The sequence below is a fragment of the Prionailurus viverrinus genome, chromosome B3 (assembly GCF_022837055.1).
Source record: "Prionailurus viverrinus isolate Anna chromosome B3, UM_Priviv_1.0, whole genome shotgun sequence".
NCBI classification, from domain to species: Eukaryota; Metazoa; Chordata; class Mammalia; order Carnivora; family Felidae; genus Prionailurus; species Prionailurus viverrinus.
In genome coordinates this window covers 45564408-45584926 of record NC_062566.1, presented here as the reverse complement: position 1 = coordinate 45584926, position 20519 = coordinate 45564408, and the positions used below count along the sequence as shown (strand labels likewise).

General features: G+C 34.7%; 1 protein-coding gene and 1 non-coding gene across 2 annotated transcripts in view; both read left to right on the top strand.

Annotated features, from left to right (window-relative positions):
* UNC13C (unc-13 homolog C) overlaps positions 1-20519 on the top strand; it is a 606187-nt gene that overhangs the window by 276600 nt on the left and 309068 nt on the right. The gene's annotated exons all lie outside the window — the stretch shown is intronic.
* LOC125169166 (U6 spliceosomal RNA) lies at positions 15259-15365 on the top strand. The gene has a single exon (XR_007153498.1). It is a non-coding gene; the product is annotated as a U6 spliceosomal RNA (small nuclear RNA).

Here is a 20519-nt window from a genome sequence, read left to right as displayed (position 1 = left end):
TGTGCTGTTAGTACAGAGACTGACATGGGGCTTGATCTCAGGTAGTGTGAGATCAAAAGTCAGAAACTTAACTGACTGAGCCACTAAAGCACCCCTATTTGATGATAAATTAAAGGTGTGTACTATAAAGTCTGTGCACTAAAATTATAGAACAAACATAATATAGTTAATACACCAACAAAATAGATAAATTTTAATTATAAAAACTACTCAAAATCCAAAACAGAAAAAAAGGGAAAAGTGGGTTAAAAAAAACTAAGAGGAAAATTTAAAAATAGCAAGATGATAGATTAAAACCTAACCATTTCATTGATCAAATTCAATGTGAAAAGTCTAAACACTAGGTTTAAAAGGCAGAGATTGTCATATCGAACAAAAAAGCAAAGCCCAACAATATCCAGCCTATAAGAAATACATTTTAGATATATGAAGACACAAATAGGTCTATTTCTTGTGGATCTGCTGCTTAAAACACTTCACCCAAGAACAACAGAATACATATTATTTTGAAAGGCACACAGAATATTTGCAGGAATAGGAAATAAATATATGAAAACATGCTCAATGTCATTAATCATTCAGGAAGGCAAAACCACAATGAAACACCATTCCATAATTAGTAGAAGAATAAGTTGTCTCCTTTTTTCTCTGCCTTTTTAAAAAATATATACCTTATTGTCAAGTTAGCTAACATACAGTGCATACAGTGTGCCATTGGTTTCGAGAGTACAGTCCCATTATTCATTGCTTACGTACAACACTCACCCACTGCTCATCCCACAAGTGCTTCCTCAATGCACATCACCCATTCCCTCCCTCACCCTGCATCAACCTTCAGTTTGTTCTCTGTATTTAAGAGACTTTTATGTTTTGCCTTCCTCTCTGTTTGAAGCTATTTTTCCCCTTATCTTCCCCATGGCCTTCTATAAAGTATCTCACATTCCACATATGAGTGAAAACATATGATATCTGTCTTACTCTGACTGAATTATATCACTTAGCATGGTACCATCCAGTTCCAACCACATTTTTGCAAGTGGCAAGATTTCGTTCTTTCTCATTGCCAAGTGTATATAAAACACATCTTTATCCATTTGTCCGTTGATAGGGTATCATGTGCCCTTATGAATCAGTACTTCTTTATCTTTTGGAAAGATTCCTAATAGTGCTATTACTCAGGTGTATGGTAATTCTATTTTCAATTTTTTGAGTACCTCCACACTGTTTTCAGAGTGGCTGCACCAGTTTGCATGCCCACCAACAGTGCAAGAGGGTTCCCATTTCTCCATGGCCTGGTCAACCTCTGTTGTTGCCTGAGTTGTTCATTTTAACCACTCTCACTGCTGTTATGTGGTATCTCATTGTGGTTTTGATTTGTATTTCCCTGATGATGCACGATGTTGAGCGTATTTTCATGCGTCTGTTGGCCATTTGGATGTTTTCTTTGGAAAAGTGTCTATTCATGTCTTCTGCCCATTTCTTCACTGGATTATTTGTTTTTCAGGTGTTGAGTTTGATAAGTTCTTTATAGATTTTGGATACTAACCCTTTATCTGATATGTCATTTGCAAATATCTTCTTCCATTCCATTGGTTGCCTTTTAGTTTTGTTGATTGTTTCCTTTGCTCTGCAGAAGTATGTATGTATGTATGTATGTATGTATGTATGTATGTATGTATGTATGTATTTTGATGAGGTCCCAGTATCTCATTTTCACTTTTATTTCCCTTGCCTTCAGAGATAGTTCAAGTAAGAAGTTGCTGTATTGGAGGTCAAAGAGGTTGTTGCCTGTTTTCTTCTCTAGGATTTTGATGATTTCTTATCTCACATTTAGGTCTTTGATCCATTTTGAGTTTATTTTTGTGTATGGTGTAAGAAATTGGTCCAGATTCATTGTTATGCATGTTGCTGTCCAGTTCTCCCAGCACCATTTGCTAAAAAGACTCTTTTTTCCATTGGATACTGTTTCCTGCTTTGTCAAATATTAGTTGGCCATACATTTGTGGGCCCAATTCTGGGTTCTCTATTATATTCCATTGGTCTATGTGTCTGTTTATGTGCCAATGCCATACTGTCTTGGTGATTACAGCTTTGTAATACACGCTAAAGTCTGGAATTGTGATGCCTCCAGCTTTGGTTTTCTTTTTCAATGTTACTTTGGCTATTTAGAGTCTTTGGTGGTCCCATACAAATTTTAGGATTGTTTGTTGTAGCTCTGAGAAGAATGCTAGTACAATTTGATTGGGATTGCATTGAATGTGTAGATTGCTTTGGGTAGTATCAACATTTTAACGATATTTGTTCTTCCAATCCATGAGTATGGAATGTTTTTCCATTTCTTAGTGTCTTCTTCAATTTATTTTATAATTTTTCTAGAGCTTCCAGCATACAGATCTTTTACCTTTTGGGTTAGGTTTATTCTTAGGTATTTTATGGTTCTTGTTGCAATTGTAAATGGGATCGATTTCTTGATTTCCCTTTCTCTTGCTTCATTATTGGTGTACAGAAATGTAACTGATCTCCGTACATTGATTTTATATCCTGTGACTTTGCTGAATTCATATATCAGTTCTAGCCTTTTTCTTTTTTTTTTTTCTTTTGGACCTGTCAACTATTATGACTGCATCTGATCTACTTGGAGTTGTATCTCATTTTCTTATTTTAGCAGTTGCTTTAGGATGTATAGTATATATCTTTAAATTATCACAATTAACTTATCAGTGATATTATACTTCACATGCAGTATAAAAACCTTATAATAGTACACTTCCAGTTGTCTCCTTTAGACCTTATGCTTCTGTTGCCCAGTATTGTCACAAATGAGGAGGAGCTGGACCTCTTTGGCAGGTGAGAATCTAAGGTGGTACAGCCACTTGGGAAATCCCATTAGTTTCTTAAAAAGAAATATTCATGCACAAATATTTATAGCAGATTTCTTTGTAATAGATAAAGACTAAAAAACCAAATTTTCATTAACAAGTGAACAGGAAAGCAAGTTGTGGCATATATATACTTTGGCTGTAATACTACTTAGTATTGGAAAGAATTGAACTATTGGTATACACCATGAATAAATCTTAAGTTAACTGAAGGAATTTTAAAAAAAGTGTACAGTTTTATTCATTTTTATATAATTATAGAAAAATAAAAATAGAAACTAATACCAAACTAGCACTATAAGACATTAGGTTAGTGGTTGCCTGGGGAGTCAGAAAGGGAAAGGATAAGAGGAATTGACTTCAAGAAGTCCAAGAAAGCTTTTGGAGGTGATGGATATGGTTTTTTTTTTTTTTTGTTCTTTGTTTTTTGTTTTTAAGAGAGAGTGAGAGAGAGAATCTTAAGCAGGCTCCACCCTGAACAGAGAGTCTCTGAGTCCAAGAGCCCAGATATGGGGCTGAATCTCCTACGACCCTGGGATCATGACCTGAGCTGAAAAGTGGGAGACTTAACCAACTGAGCCACCCGGCTGCACCAGATGTGTTAATTCTCTTGACTGTGGTTGTGGTTACGTGGGCGAATACATTTGCCAAGATCTGGTAAATTATACATTTTAACTTCCAGTGTTACCTCAATAAGCTAAAAATCCAGTGACAAAAATTAATTTCATCCTTCTGTTAATCAGTACTCCAGGGGCACCTGGGTGGCTCAGTCGGTTAAGTGTCTGACTTCAGCTGAGGTCATGATCTCGCAGTTCATGTGTTCAAGCCCTGCATCGGGCTCTGTGCTGTCAACTCAGAGCCTGGAGCCTGCTTCAGATTCTGTATCTCCCTCTTTCTCTGTCCCTCCCCTGCTCACACTCTGTGTCTCTCTCTGTTTCAAAAATAAACATTAAAAAATTTTTTTAAAATAAAAATCAGTACTCCATTAATTATGCATTTACACTCTACAATTCATGATACAGAATTTCTCTTCTACGATGATGGTGATGACAACGATCATGTCTGTGACCGCCATCACTACCATTCCTTGTGTTCTGCCTGTTTATCGTTTACGGTGTTCTACACGTTTAATAGCATTTAAATTCTAGAAGCAACTCCGGGTCATTAGGCATTTCTACACATTTGCAGCTGAAAACATGAGTCTCAGACTTTGTTGAAGTTATAACTTGTACAGCCAGCCTCTGCCTTTTTCTCTAAGTACTTGACTCTCTCACTAGAGGTTCCTGGAGGGGCTAAATTGGTACATAGTACTGTTGTAAATTTTTCATAGCTTATTGATTTTTATATATAATGTCATTACTCAAAAATTGTGACATCTTAGGCACTTCTACTTGCACTGATGGTATTTTCCTAGTAGTTACACAACATTTTACATCATTTTTGTTTTAGTCCATAACGATTTTCATGTCTTTTATGTATATTAGTGTCCTCTTCGCACTTATATTTTGAGCTCCTTGAGGGAGAGAATCTCCTAAAATGATGTTGGGTAAAAAATAAGCCTAAAAATATTTTTTTCTAAATAATATACTTAATAATTATTTTCAAATGATAATTTCTGAAGTTAATTTCTTACCAATGAAAGTGTCTTTTATAAACTTTTTTTTCATTTTCACTATTTCTTAACCCCAACTTCTTCCTTCTTACTGTTCCTTCAGTGACATTTTTTTCCCCAAGATGTTCCAAAGATCTTTCTTCTCTGTGTATGCTCCTTGAGAATTAGTGAACTTAGACATTTTTTTTTTTTTTAGTATTTGCGGTATCTGTTTTCCTGCCTGATGAAAATTCTATAAATGTCCTTAGCCTTCATAATAAGCTTATTATTTTCTTTCAGTTATGTGTCTATCTGACAAACTTTGCTGTTTTTGAATTGAATTGGACCTGAAGGGACAAAAAGTACAAAATGAATTTTTATTTGGTTAGAGTGAAATAAGCAGTGAAAGTAACCTCTTGAGCTTTTGTTTTGACTAGATCATGTTATCCTTTTTCACTCTTTCCACACAGAAGTAAGGATAAAAAAAAAACAGGGTGGAAAATTACCACGAATTCTGTGGGAACATTTAGCATACCTCAAGATGATATCCAGGGATCTTTCTGACATCATACATTTATTACTTTATGAAAGTTTATTATTGACAGATAATTAAGTATGTGTGTTTGGAAAATTCCATCAAAAAAGGAGACAGTGACTTTATTTTTTTAACACTACTAACATAAGATTTATATTTGAAGTGATTTAAAGCCTTATTCTTAATGCTTAACTATTTAATGCTTAATTAAATATTTAATTGTAAACTATTGCTCATTTATACCTTGCTTTGTTCCAAGGAGAAATTAAAGCAACTAATCCAGTGTTATTTTTCAGTTGTGTATTCAGTCATTAGGATTGAAAAGAAACTAAATGATTTGAACACAAAATATTTTGCAATATAGGAGTAAAGTTGTGGGGAAAATGGTAAATTGAGGGAAAATTAAGTTGATACATTTGTGCACTGGCTTTTCCGAGAGCTCAGGGGATAGAAGGTATTTCTAAAAACAGCTAGTAGCCATGTACAATCAGGAGTAGTGAGTCCTTCTAGAAGACTTTATATGTACATACCAGGAATTTGTGCAACATGCAAGTCAAGAGTAACACATATTTGTGAATGCTATCTGCTAACCTGGCTAACTCCTCACTGACTTTCTCATCTGGCGGTGACCTTACATCTGTGACTGTTTTGCCTAGCCTTTACTATTCACCCCCCTCCTTTTTTTTTTTAATTGTGAAACTCTATTCTTTTTTCACCCCTTATTTAAAATATAATTTTTAAAAAATTTACTGCCCTTTAAGAGTATGGATCTTACCTTTCTAGAACCCACTAAACTCCTTAACAGCCAGAAGTTTTGAAGGTCTTCCACTTTGGGGTCAAATGTCAGGACAATAAAATTCTCACATGAGCTTAAAACCTTTGTATTTTTTGACTAGACAAAATTAATCTACTGTTGCATTGGATGATTGGGATGGGAAAATCCTTGAAGAGTAGATGAGTTGCTTGTAAAGCATTTATGATAATATTTTAGTAATCTCCTCTGGGATCGATGCCATTCTCAAGAGAATCAAATTTAGTAAATCTTGAAGATCTCCACAGCTTTCTCAACTGCATTGTTAAATTATCTGGTAATTAATTTGCCCTCCCAGGAGCACCTGGCTGGCTCTGCTGGTAGAGCATTGGACTCATAATCTAGGGATTGTGAGTTCAATCCTGTGTTGGGTATGGAGCCTATTAAATAAATACGTACATACACAGTACCCTCCCATACCTCTCCTAATTGCTTCAGTATCTTGATTAATAATCGGGCAAGTTTTTGTGAATGCACTAGTTGTTTTTATTTATTTTTTTATTTCTTTAATCTTACCAAGTACAAACTAGGATACAAACAAAACTTCATTATATAAAACTGTTTATTATTAGGTTGGGTCATATGAAATTGTTGATAGTCAACCCTTCTGACCTGTAGAAATGGCAACTTCATATGATTCAATTTAAAGTATCTTATACTAAAATTTTACCTGAATAATCAGTCTTAACTTTGTATCTGGTTGATAATGTTTTTGCATCCTTTTGTTAACTTAAATTGTGTGTACAGTTGATGAAATTGGATTGTTTTATGTTTGTTATACAAACTTTTGGAAGTTTGAAAACAGTCAAACGTTTGGCTAAATTTTTCTTCTAGCCGTTCATAATTACAAACATTCAACTTAAATTTTCAAGACACTTTGAGTTTTCATTTTAGTGATAAAGTTTAGCTAATGTAGATGCCCAAATATCACAGATGCTCTCAGTTGCTTTGTTGTGTTTGTGCAGTGGCTTATTATTTTATTTTTTTCTTTTTGGATTCCATCTCTTGGTATTTTTTGTAGCATCCACCTCAAAAGAGTCCAGGGAGGACTGAAATATAACCAATGTTACTATTAATGAATTCGTAAATGCTGTTACCCCATTCCAGATAGTTGGTTGAAGCTTAGATTTAAGTGGAAAAGCTAATTGGAATGTATGATTCCCAGACATTGCTTCTCTTCTTTTGCAATTCCTTAATGATCACTGCTGAAGTCTTCCTTAAGCTGTGCTGTGTTGCCGATATTGGGAATGAGATGGCTGTTAGCTAATAGTATTTACCTAATTAGCTAATAGCAATTACCTGATTGCTGCTCCTGATTCAAGTGTAGTGTTCACATAAAGTCTGATCAGACGGTTGTTGTAACTGCAACTTGTTGCTGACCTTTCCATCATTGCTTTACAGTTTCGTGGGAGAAGAGAACTCATCTTTTCTAATAAAGGGTGATGGGGAGAATCTAAGAGAAAGGCAAGTTAGGTGCCATAGAAACTAATGCTCACTGATTCTGTTCTCCCCCGAGATAAATTCTGCCTATTTAGTTGAACCCTTTTTCTCTGGCCAGAAATAGTCATAAGCTCTGTAGAAGTCTCTTGGATATACAGGGTGTGAGAGGGGTGCAGAGAAGGGTACTTTTTATTACTTTTTTTTCCACCTTTTCAGACATTTAATAAATAATGCACTGAATACAAATATATAATAACATGAATTATGCTCATTGCAGTGACAATTGGTAAAAGGATGCTCAATCTTTTTAATTTTTAAAAATGTTTTATTTATTTATTTGTTTGTTTATTTATTTATTTTTGAGAGAGAGAGAGAGACAGAGTACAAGTTGGGGAGGGGCAGAGAGAGAGGGAGACACAGAATCCAAAGCTGGCTCTGGTCTCTGAGCTGTTAGTTGAATAAGATTTTATTGCATTAGTATACATTGATTATTTAATAAATTTCCTATTCTGATAACCAGACTAATTATATTTTTTCCTGTTTCCTGTATCTGCAGTAGCTTGTTCTTCTCTGTTAGAGGCAAATGATATTTATATGTTTGAGTCATAAAAGTAGCTGCATTCATTCCTTAGCTGTACTTAAAAACCTACTAAATGCCCAATATCATTCTAAGTGTTATGTAAATAATCATCTTTAACAGATAATTATTGATATTCTAACTTTATAGATTGGATATGGAGACTCAATGTAACTGCATAATTTGATCCAAATCATATTTCTAGTAAGTGGCTCAAATGAAATTTGTATCAGGTAGATATTTTTCCAAGCCTTTTTTATTATTCCATCAAGCCTAATACACTTTGGCCTTGAAAGTAAAATGAAAATGGCATAACTTCTCTGCATCACAGACCTTGGGGTATTGGAGCTATAATAAGATAACCACAAAACAGTGGCAACATACACTCTTCCAGGACCTTTATAGTTGTATTGTATTTTGCTTTACAAGTCGTTGACATACAGCTTCTTTATTTCAGGGAGAAGTAAGTTTAAGAAAAAAATGCATGTCACCACTTAAAGTCAGACTTGGGAAGATAATGTCTGTATTCAAATGGCAAATAAATGTCAAGCACACATCTAAAGTGGACTTTATTTCTAACTTCAAACAAATGTTTCGATTTCAACTACATAATTGTGCCACAAATTTAAACATGAATATATCTGTAATGTTTAATGAGCTATCACAAGAGTATGATTACTCTTAACTGATATTTTATTTATTTAAGTATAGTTGACACACAATGGTGCCTTAGTTCCAAGTGTATACCATAGTGATTCAACAACTCTGTGTGTTATGCTGTGCTCACTGGAAATGTTGCCATCATGTGTCACCATGCAACACTATTACAACATTACTGACTATATTCCCTATGCTGTGCTTTTTATTCCCATGACTTACTCCTTCCATAAGTGGATGCCTGTATGTTCCACTCCCCTTCACCCATTTTGCCTATCTTCCCACAACCCTTTCCTCTAGTAGCCATCACTTTTCTTTCTTTATAGGTCTGATTCTTACCATTTGTTTGTTCATTTGATATTTAGACTCCACATATGTGTGAAACCATACGGTATTTGTCTTTCTCAGTCGGATTTATTTCGCTTGGTGTAATACCCTCCTATCCATGTTATCTACATAGCATCTATCCATGTTATCTCTATCCATGTTATCTACATATCTACATAGCATCTATCCATGTTATCTCAAGTGGCATGATCTCGTCCTTTTTAAGGATTGTGTAATATTCCATTGTGATATGTGTGTGTACATCTTCTTTTACCCATTCATCTATCAGTGGACACTTTGGTTGCTTTCGTATCTTGGCTATTATAAATAAGGCAGCAGTGAACATAGGGGTCATGTATCTTTTTGAATTTGTGTTTGTTTTCTTTGGGTAAACACCAAGTAGTGGAATTATTAGATAGTAGCGTATTTCTATTTTTAATTTTTTGAGGAACCTCCATACTGTTTTCCACAGTGGCTATACCAATTTACATTCCCACCAACAGTGTCCCTTTTCTCCACATAGTTAACAACACAGAAGAAAAAGCTTTTGCATTGTAAGGGAAACTATAAACAAAAGCAACCTACTGAATAGGAGAAGGTATTTGCAAATGATATATATGATAAGGGGTTAATATCCAAAATAGATAAAGAACTTATAAAACTCAACTGCAAACCCCACAAACAATTATGTTAAAAAATGGTCAGAGGAATTAAATGGACAATTTTCCAAAGAAAATACACAGATAGCCAATAGACCCATGCAAAGGTGCTCAGCATCACTAATCATCAGGGAAATGTAAATCAAATCCACAATGAGATATACCTTGCACCTGTCAGAATGGCAAATAAAAAAGACCAGAACTAATAATTGTTGGTGAGAATGTGGAGAAACAGGAACTCTGTGATATTTCTTTTTTTTTTTCTTTCTCCAGTAAGCAATTTTGAGTATCTATTTGCTACAGGTATGAGGGATTAAAATATGAGAAAATAAAAAGCCACAGAAACTCTCAGGGAAGTTTCATTCACAGATGATATTTCATCTGAGTTTTGAAAGACAGGTAAATGTTTATCAGGTACAGGAGTAGGGAAAGGAGATACTTGTCCTAAGAAAAACAATAAAGTGAGCTTGGAAAAATACATGGTGCACCAAAAAATGGTGAGTAGAAACCACACCCATCTTAGATACACATTCTTATGCACATAAACATTTCTCCTATTTTTGAGAGTGCCATTTGGGCCTCCAGTTTTATACCTGCTATTTTTTTAATTTTTTTTTTCAACGTTTATTTATTTTTGGGACAGAGAGAGACAGAGCATGAACGGGGGAGGGGCAGAGAGAGAGAGACACAGAATCGGAAACAGGCTCCAGGCTCTGAGCCATCAGCCCAGAGCCCGACGCGGGGCTCAAACTCACAGACCGTGAGATCGGGACCTGGCTGAAGTCGGACGCTTAACCGACTGTGCCACCCAGGCACCCCTATACCTGCTATTTTTACTTGAAATACATTTGAGGTGTAACATTGTATGGATTTATGATGTTGAGCTATGTTCCTTCTATCCTTCCTTTCTTGAGGGTTTTTATCAAGAAAAGTTGCTGTATTTTGTCAAGTGCTTTTTCTGTATTTATTGAAAGGATAATATGGTCCTTATCCTTTCTTTTATTAATGTGGTGTGTCTCACTAATGGATTTGAGAATATTGAACAAGTCCTGTAGCCCAGGAATAAATCCCACTTGATCTGAGTGAATAATTGTTTTAATGTACAGTTGAATGTGATTTGCTAGTATCTTGTTGAGAATTTTTGCATCCAGTTTCATGAGGGATATTGGCCTGAAATTCTTATTTTTAGTGGGGTTTTTATCTGGTTTGGGATCAAAAAGAATGAAATCTTGCCGTTTGCAACAATGTGGATGGATCTAGAGTGTACTATGCTAAGCAAAATAAGTCAGGCAGGGAAAGAAAAATATATGATTTCACTCATATGTGGAATTGAAGAAACACAACAGATGAACATAGGGGAAGGGAAGGAAAAATAAGATAAAGCAAATAGAGAGGCAAACCACAAGAGACTCGTAAATACAGAGAACAAACTGAGGGGTGCTGGTGGGGTATTGGGTGGGGTTGGGATAAATGGGTGATGGGGATTAAGGAGGGCACTTGTAGAGATGAGCACTGAGTGTGACATATAAGTTATGAATCACTGGGTTCTACTCCTGAAACCAATACTACACTGTATGTTAACCTGCTTACATTTAAATAAATTTTAAAAAACACATTATGTGAATTTAAGGTGTATAATACCTTAATTTCATACATTTATATATTGTAATATTACTAATATGGTGTTAGTGCCTCTGTCATATCACATAGTTATTTCTTTTTTTGTGGTGGGAATAATTATGATCTAGTCTCTAAGTACATTTGATGATTGTAATGTTGTCTGTATTCAGTCTACCATGCATTAGCTCTCCAGGACTCATTTATCTACTAGTTACAAGTTTGTACCCTTAAACAAAACCTCTCTTACTCTCCCAAACTCAGTCCCTGAATATCACAATTTTACTCTTTGTTTTTACTAGTTTATACTTTCAGCCTCCACATATACATATCATATATATCTTTCTATTTTCTGATCTCTGTCTTCCTAATCTCTCTTTCCACAGCAAAATGGGCAGTAACGTATTTGTCTAAAGTTTTTTTTGCCTTTATTATCCTTTTATTTTATCTATCTGTCTATCTATTTATTCATTTATTTATTTATTTTTGAGAGACAGAATTAGTAGGAAAGGGGCAGAGAAAGAGAGAAGGAGAGAGGGAGGGAGAATCCCAAGCAGGCTCCATGCTGTCAGCACAGAGCCAGGTGTGGGGCTCAAACCCACAAACTCCAAGAACGTGACCTGAGCATCAAGAGTGGGATGCTTAACCACTGAGCCACCCAGTAGTGCCCTTCTTTTATTATCTTAACATCATTAGTTTTGATTAATTAATGCAAAATTTTAATAGTATTTGATAATTCTTAAGCTAGCTATCAAAATAATTTTATTCTGCAATATAGTATCTGTGGAGAAAACACTAGATATAAAATTAGAATACAAGACTTTGAGGTATTTATGATCTAATTGTGAGGCTTGAAGGTAGGGCAGGCAAATGGGTGTATCTTACCAGGTAATCCTTTGCCTTTTGGTTCTGCGATCTGTGACATTTCAAGGGCTCTTTCAGCCAGTGCATGAATCCCTCTTCACCTCCTGTCCTTTTTTGGAAGTGCCACTAAGAATATAATTCATTTCTTGTTATTTTTTGTCATCTGCTTTGTCATTAATTTATAGAATGGATCTCCAATGCTCTATTACTACAAAGAAAAAACTCATGAAAACTTCAGAGTAAAATATTAGGGGCTGTTATTTTGATCCTGATACCCATAACTTGTCCTTAATAAATGCAGGTGAGAAAAGTCGCTATGCACTGTCCCTGGGTTTTGAACTTGTTCCTATGCTATAATACACTTCAGAGGTAATAGGGTTGGGATCTTCCTTCAGTAACAAATGAGACATCAGTATTGCAGTGAAAGTGGGCTACATAATTCATAATAAATCACTAAAAGGAAATGTGAACACTGAGTGTCTCACATTATTTCCATTTGGTGGGTCAGGGTTTAAGGAATTAAGCTGTAACTAGAGAATTTAATTACTGTTTAAAAGGCTGCTGCTGCTTTGCCTCGGGATGGCTCTTGCTGGTTTCTGGCTGATGATTTTCTCAGCCAATGTTCTGCCTTCCAGCCTGAGTTGAAGTGGGATTATTTACAATTACTAGATATTTTAAAGTACACTTTTGTTGATTGTAAGAGATAAATATGAAAATAAAATACAAATTTTTATGAATTCTTCCACCTACATTTTAATATATACCCTTATAACTTGTTAGTGCATACGCCCACACATATTTACTCATATATATTTAGTCTCTTTTATTAAATGTTTCTATTAACCAAACTCAGTACAATACCATTTAAAATATTATAGAAATCTCATTTGCTACACTTAAAAGGTATGGCTATAGTTTTATATAATTTTAATAGACATGATTTTTAATGTAACATCACTTCCTGTTGGCTTTTTATGTGATATAATTGCCTCGAGATGTGTATTTTACTTTCTTCATTAGATCCAGTGCCATTATAGGTGTGGTTTCCGTTTAACAACTATTTGCTGATAAACTACATTAGTAATGACTTCCCATCAAAGTATGATTACTTGAGCAAGGGTGTGTTTTTCTTTGCATTGAATTTAGGCTTTATTGACTTTATAAAATCATGGGCATCTGTGTAGGTAAAGCAGGTTTTCTCAGAATGGGTTAAACTCTGATAATTTGAGTAAGGAGTGGGTTTTGTTTTTGTTTTTGTTTTGCTTTAGCCATTAGAGATGGATATTGGGCCATCTACAGGAAACTCTAAATCTAAACATATTTGCACTGAAACCATTTGCAAAATTGGAATAAATAATTATAAAGAAATTAGTCATTTGGATGGCAGCCAAAAAAAAATTGGCAAAACATTGATTGGCTCTACAGAGATATGGTACCTATGAATTAAAAACAAAACACAGACACACACACACACACACACACACACACACACACACACACACATGCAAAATAGAGGTTAGAGTGGGGGAGCCAAACCATAAGAGACTCTTAAAAACTGAACAAACTGAGGCTGATGGGGGGTGGAAGGGAGGGGAGGGTGGGTGATGGGTATTGAAGAGGGCATCTTTTGGGATGAACACTGGGTGTTGTATAGAAACCAATTTTACAATAAATTTCATATATTTAAAAACAAAAACAAAAACACAGACACACACAAAAATTCTGAGTCCCGGGGGGGGATATGTTTTCCTTTAATTTGGGAAGAAATAAAATATTGTATTCCCATGGAAACAAAACCAGTCTTTAACAATGAAAAACCATAAAATTAGACATATCATCCACTCTTTAAGAAGGGAATTATTTTTAGTTAAAGGAAAACCACAAAGCAAATGGCTCTAACACTATTCATTTTATTTTTCAAGTGTTTGTACAGTAAAATATCTTATTCTTTCCTGATAAAAAAGCCAAATTCACAAACTGGTAAACTAAACTAGAAGTCTGGGTTAGATAAATAATCAGGTTGGATATGGTCTAGTGGAGAAAGATTTAATCAGACTATGGTTTTTCTATTATATGTGACAGATTTTTTTTTCTTGTATGTAAAGATATTTCTCTTGCTGTCAAATTTTGTTTTCTTATGTGAGCCTGTCATTTCCCATCTTAAATGCAAAACTTTGTGTTTTCATAAAAATCAGAGTTTGGGAAACACATTAAGTAGTTAAGAAATGGCATAAAACACAGCAAGTATAAAAATTAATTGTTTTAAATTGTATCCGAGGCAATCAAGCAAAAATGAACTTTATAGTTTTTTAAAATAATTTTCCTACTTAATTTGATTAGAATTTCATTTACTTTTACATTAAACCACAACTGTAGCTTAGTAAAAAGTGGTTTATTTCATGCAGTAGGAATTCCAGGTACAGGGATTTGAGGGCTAATACAGTAACTGAATTATATTCCATCAAAGAACAAAGCTTATCCATTTTTTTGTTTTAACATCTTTAGTGAAAGCTATTCTATATCCACATTCCAGAATAATAAAAGAAGAAAATATAATAGACAAGACCAGAAGACTTGGGCTTATATTGGATTAAAAGGACTATGTTAAGTGGTCATTTCCAGTGACTAGGGAGGCTGAAGTACTTGCATAAAGGTAGAAAAAGAAAAGGAGGGGTTGAAAGGTTGTTGAGTGAACATGTTTATAGTATCTGCCACCTTCTACCTCTTTGACTATTTAACATTTATATACAACCTTTCTATCTCTTTATTTAATTTGAATAAAATGAATTCATCCTCACCCTTCCCAAGTAGGCAATCCCAAAATTGTATCCAGTTTCTGCAGTTAACTTGAAGTCCATGATGTCTGGGTAGTCTCTCCGTCAGCTCCAGGTTTGGACCTTTGTGATGCTACGTCTTACAAATTAAAGTTCTCGTCCTCCAAAATTACCAATGTATTCTAGTGGTGAGAAAAGGAGATAAGGTAATACTAATTTAGAAGTCTCATTCAGTAATAGGGAAAGTAGGAAAGATAAGACCTTTGTTGGTACATCAGCAAATACAGAGTCCTACTAGCCAGGTACACTCAGGACTTGGTGATCCTAGTGTTGGAAGTAGTGCTTGGCTAACCAATCTGGCAGGCCCTTGTACTTTCCAGATGAATTTCTTTCATCCATTTTCCTCCAGGTTATTGGTTCTACATTTGGGGACACCTTCCTTGTCCAATTTGTCAATGCCTATACTCTAAGCAGGTACTATGGAAATTTGAAAGCAAATGAAAGTGGGCTCTAAAAACAATTAAAAAGTGCTCATTTTAGCAGCACATATACTAAAATCAGAACAATACAGAGAAGATTAGCAGGGGTCTTGCATGAGGATGACATAAAAATCAGTGAAACTTTAGATGATGATGATAATCATTATCATGACGATCATGATGATGATATGAAGAGCAACGCATTTGCTTTAAGTACAGCTATAGCCAGGCTGAGGCACATTTGGCAATACTCTTCCCTGGAAAATATTTACCAGGATTCCAGAAGATGGGTTTCAGCACAATTTTACGAGTAACCACATAAGTCTGGAAATTTTAACTCTTCACTACTGGCTCCTCTGCTCTAATTCCTTTCTCTTAACCTGATAGCTGCTGCCTCACCCTATGCAAAACAGTAAGTATGCCAGGGTGAGAATGCAACACCAGGAATCTCAGCTTTGCCTCTCAATTCTCTTCACTGTCACTCAGAGACCTCCGGAAGGAAAGTGTTTGAAAAGCCCAGAGACAGCAGTTTTATCTTTCTGAAGTTGCGCTTAGAGACCCCTGCTTGTTAAATACGCATCACATTTTTATATACAGAAGCAGCTGGCTTTTCTCAACCTTGCAGGGTTCCAAATTATGATCTCCTCAATTTATATTGCAGGACACAAGCAGAGTGAGCCTCTTTGGGCATAGCTCTGCTTCTTGGCATCTCTGCTTACAGACTGTCTAGATTTAGTTTGAGTGCACCTCCACTGTAGTGCATTTTGAAAGCAGCAAAATTTAATAAGCACAAGGAGACATTCTAAATTTTATTTCTACCACTCATGTAATAAAAAAGCTTTGCTTGCCATGTCGTCAGAGTTCCAGGGCATAGCAAGCATCAATTTGACTGGTTGTTTTGCTACTGCATTTCAAAATGAATTGGCTTTCCAGACTGAGGTCATTAAATCTTCACTGTCTGTCCCCATCATGTTCTCCATGACCAATTCCACACAATCTCTGTTATTGAAGCTCCCTTCATTGTTTAAAAATTACTACATTACTCAGTATTCTTTTGCAAGCAACAGAGTTCACACTAGTTTATGAAGAAGAAAGATTATTTCTTACATTGTTAAGTTGCTCAAGGCTTTTGGAGAGGTCAAGTGCCTGCTTTTGAAGCTACTGTAGAGAAACAATGTCCAATTATATCATAGGGTTCCTTTGGAGAAAACAACATTGCCATCTTTAACCAGTACTTTTGCTCCTCATAACTAAACACCAGAAACTCTATGTCAAAATATTAAAGCCCCACCACCTCTGTTTCCAAAAGAGCAAATCCTCAGAAGACAGCCACTGCTTCACTTTGTTCAATTTTGAGTTCGGATCTTGCTGGAATGCGGGTCAAATATCTGGGTCATAGCTACAGAGGAATCTAGGAATATGAGTTATCTAGCTTCAGTCTTTCTTGAGAAGATGAGGAACATAAAGGAGGAATGTAGTCAAAATGGAAAGCGCATATTCAGAGATGCCAAGCATCCATCTGTGATGATTCTTTGCCACACTGCCTTAAACTAAATCTCTGATTTTATATGCATTGCAAAATCCTCCTCTTATTTCCAGCATTTGCAACGGTAATCCCACCAGTCTTTACTCTGCGGAGATTAAAATGTAAGTTTCTGATGGCTTAAACCCAAACCATAATAGCAAACATTGTTTATTTTTTAATATTCTTTAAAAAAAACTCTGGGAAAGATAAAGTAGGAACTGGCATGTCTTCCTGAGAAAAAAAATGGAAACAATATTAGTAGTGTAAGATGTTAATAATAGAGGAATCTGTCTGGGGGACATGCAGAGCTGTCTGTATTCTCTTTGCAACTTTTCTCTCAATTTATAATTATTCTAAATTTAAAGGTCTCCTTAATTAAAAAATGGAAAAAATAGAATCAATGAGACACAGAGATATTTAAATTCCTTTCAGCAAAATCACAAGAATAGGGGCCCATCACTGATTATATTTGTTCTGAATCCATTAATATCACATGCAATTCATTTTGACATTAAGAAAGGAAGAGTATGGTTGGGTGAATTAACCTCACGAAGTCTCACTTGTGTCTGTAGATTAAAAGGTACTCAATAAATAACTGCTAAATGGGTGAATGAGCACTTGGGTATATGGGGTGAGGGAATGTTGAACTCTTGATGTTATAATAGAAAATACAAACTAAATTAATGGAGAAAATAATGGAAATGTGAGCAATCATTTAGAAGGTGTACTTACATCTGGTACAAAACAGAGAAGCTATTTCTAAATAGGAATTTGAAAATAAAGATATTACAGTGTTGTCTCTCCACTTGGCATCTTTGTACACACATACACACTTAGAAAAACAAAATATATATGTATACGTATACATTTATGAAGTATGTACAAGGAAAAAGAAAAGTTATACATGTGTGTTTATTTGTATACACATATATGTGTTATTACTCTTGTATATGGATTATTTTTTGTGTGTGTTGTATATATATAATAAGCTAAAAATCTTTACCTTAAATTTATAACAAAGCCTAGGGCCTCAAAAATTTATTCCTAGAAACAAGACAGGATGTTTTGATCTTGTTAAATAATAATAGAAATTTAAATAAATAGAAATGTTTACCAATCTTTATTATCCAGAGTTTGCTATTTATCGTGCCTATTATTTGCAGGTAAAAATTATATTTGATGTCTGTTTCCTAGGATGTATGTGAACTCTGAGATTTATTTTATCAAAAGGTGACAAGAAGGATTTCTTTCTGCCTTGGTAACATCTTGAGTTTTAAGTTTATGGCAATGATAACTATTTTTACTGATATTCTAAGTTTTCTTTTGTTTTTCTAAGAATGAGACAAATGGGTTGGGAGCTGGGTTGTTTTTTACTTTTTTTTTTTCCTACATTGACTTTATTTTCTTTGTGATTTTCTTTGTTTATTTTCTTTGTGTTATCTCTGGGATCCTGAGTGAATAGGCCACACCTGTGCTATCATCTCTTCCAACTGTTCTGGGTGGTTGAAAGTGGTTTTGTTAGTTGCAGTAGATACAGTTTCATTGATTTAATTCTTCTTCTTCTTTTCCTGTTATTTACACCATATTATTATAGGAAAATAGTTATCAAAATTAGAGAATTTCTTTGATAAAAATGATCTAAGAAGGATGACATTATTTTTCCTTCAAGTATAATAGCATTTTATTTTGGCAAAACTTTGCAGATCTGTAATGAATATGTTTTTTAATGCTAGATGCATGCTAGAAACCATGTCAAGAATATAGATATTAATGAACATAGGTACTAACTTCAAAAATAACTCATGAAATAAGGACATTATATTAGTGCCAACTATAGAACAAACACTTAAGTGTCTGTCACTGTACTAGCTGTTATAGAATATTATTTTAATTTCCAAAAATATCTTCTAAGATAGGTATTATCACCCCCTTTTTATAGATAAATAAAGTGAGGTTCATAAGTCAGGTAGAAGTAGTTAGTAGTTCTCAACAGTATTAGTCCTAATGACCCCTTTTATATGATATAATTCATGATGACATTTTTATGTTGAAACAAAATAATATGCAATTTTATCAATATAATGTCAAAAAATAAGCATAATATTCCAACTATGATATAAAGAAAAATGTATTTTAATATATAAGGATCGGACACAAGTACCCTGGAACACATAATGTAGTAGATGTATGCTTTCATCTGTTGGTAGAATTAGCATATATGTGACTATTTCAACTGCAGACTGATACAAATACTTTGATTCAAATACTTGAAGTGATTTTGACACCGGTAATACAATTTCTCAAAGCAGAAAACAACTCTTGGTAAAGTTCAGAACAGCAACAACAATAAACTTGGCCTTTAGTGATTTACATACTAGCTGTTTTCTAGGAAATTTTAAAACTTTTTTTAAAGTTTATATATTTTGGGGCACCTGGGTGGCTCAGTCGGTTAACCATCCGACTTCAGCTCAGGTCATGATCTCTCAGTTCATGGATTCAAGCCCCATGTCAAGCTCTGTGCTGACAGCTCAGAGCCTGGAGCCTGCTTCGGCTTCTCTGTATCCCTCTCTTTCTGCCCCTCCTCCACTCATGGTATATCTTTCTGTCTGTCTGTCTGTCTGTCTGTCTCTCTGTCAAAAATTAAAATAAACATTAAAAAAAAGTTGATGTAATTTGAGAGAGAGAGGTTGCTAGTAGGGGAGGAGCAGAGAGAGAGAGAGTCCCAGTCAGGCTCTGCACCTGACCATGAGCCTCAAATTTACAAACCATGAGATGGTGACCTGTGCTGGAGTCTGATGCTTAACTGAATGAGTCACCCAGGTGCACTGGAAATTTCAATATCTTAAAATGTGCAAAAGAGTTGATGCTTTTATATAAAAAATAAAATCTCAAACTGAGGTGATCTTCAATGGATTTTGCATCTTAATTAATACTTTTGTATCATTTCAAATCATGCAGGCTGTCCAGTAGATGGTAAGGTGTCCAAATCCCTGGCCAAACCCATCTTATGCCATTAGTGCCCCTAAACGTTAGTTAACAATAAAAAAAAATTCCAGAAATTTCCAGAGTGCTCTCTGTAAAAAAACCTCTTACCTTACATAGAAATAGTGCGGCTATAATTTTCACATTGCCGTGTCGTATTCCAAACTTTATTCTTAAATGTACAGTATGATTTTGCCTCATAGGTTAATGGAAGAGAGAGCATACTGTCAAGAGTCCTTAAGTATGTTTTATGCCATTAGTCCATTTGGCAATCCGGTGAAAACTACGGACTGTTTTCAAAATCATGTATTTGTAAATGCCTGAAATAAAATACATGGAATTGAAAAGAAAATCAATTACTTTGAAGAATACTTTTAGTAGTGGAAATAATAGTTACAAATAATATTACAGTCATTACTCGTGATGCTACATGTAAATATCTGTGGTTTTATTAGTGATAAAATCTTACAGGTATTGATAACACTGCTCTGATTTGTTGTTTATGCTCATAGTTGAAAGAAAATAAAGATGAAGTCATTTTATTATTCTTTTTTTCTTTCTTCAAGTTTTATTGAAATTTCATTTAAATACAGTGTAATATTAGTTTCGGGTGTAGAGTTTAGTGATTCACCACTTACATACAATACCCACTGCTCATCGCATGTTCCCTCCTTAATATACATCACCCATTTGACCTATCCCCTCTGCCCACCTCCCCTTCAGCAACCCTCAGTTTGTTCTCTATAGTTAAGAGTCTATTTTCTGATTTTCCTCTTTTTTTTATCCCCTATGCTCATTTGTT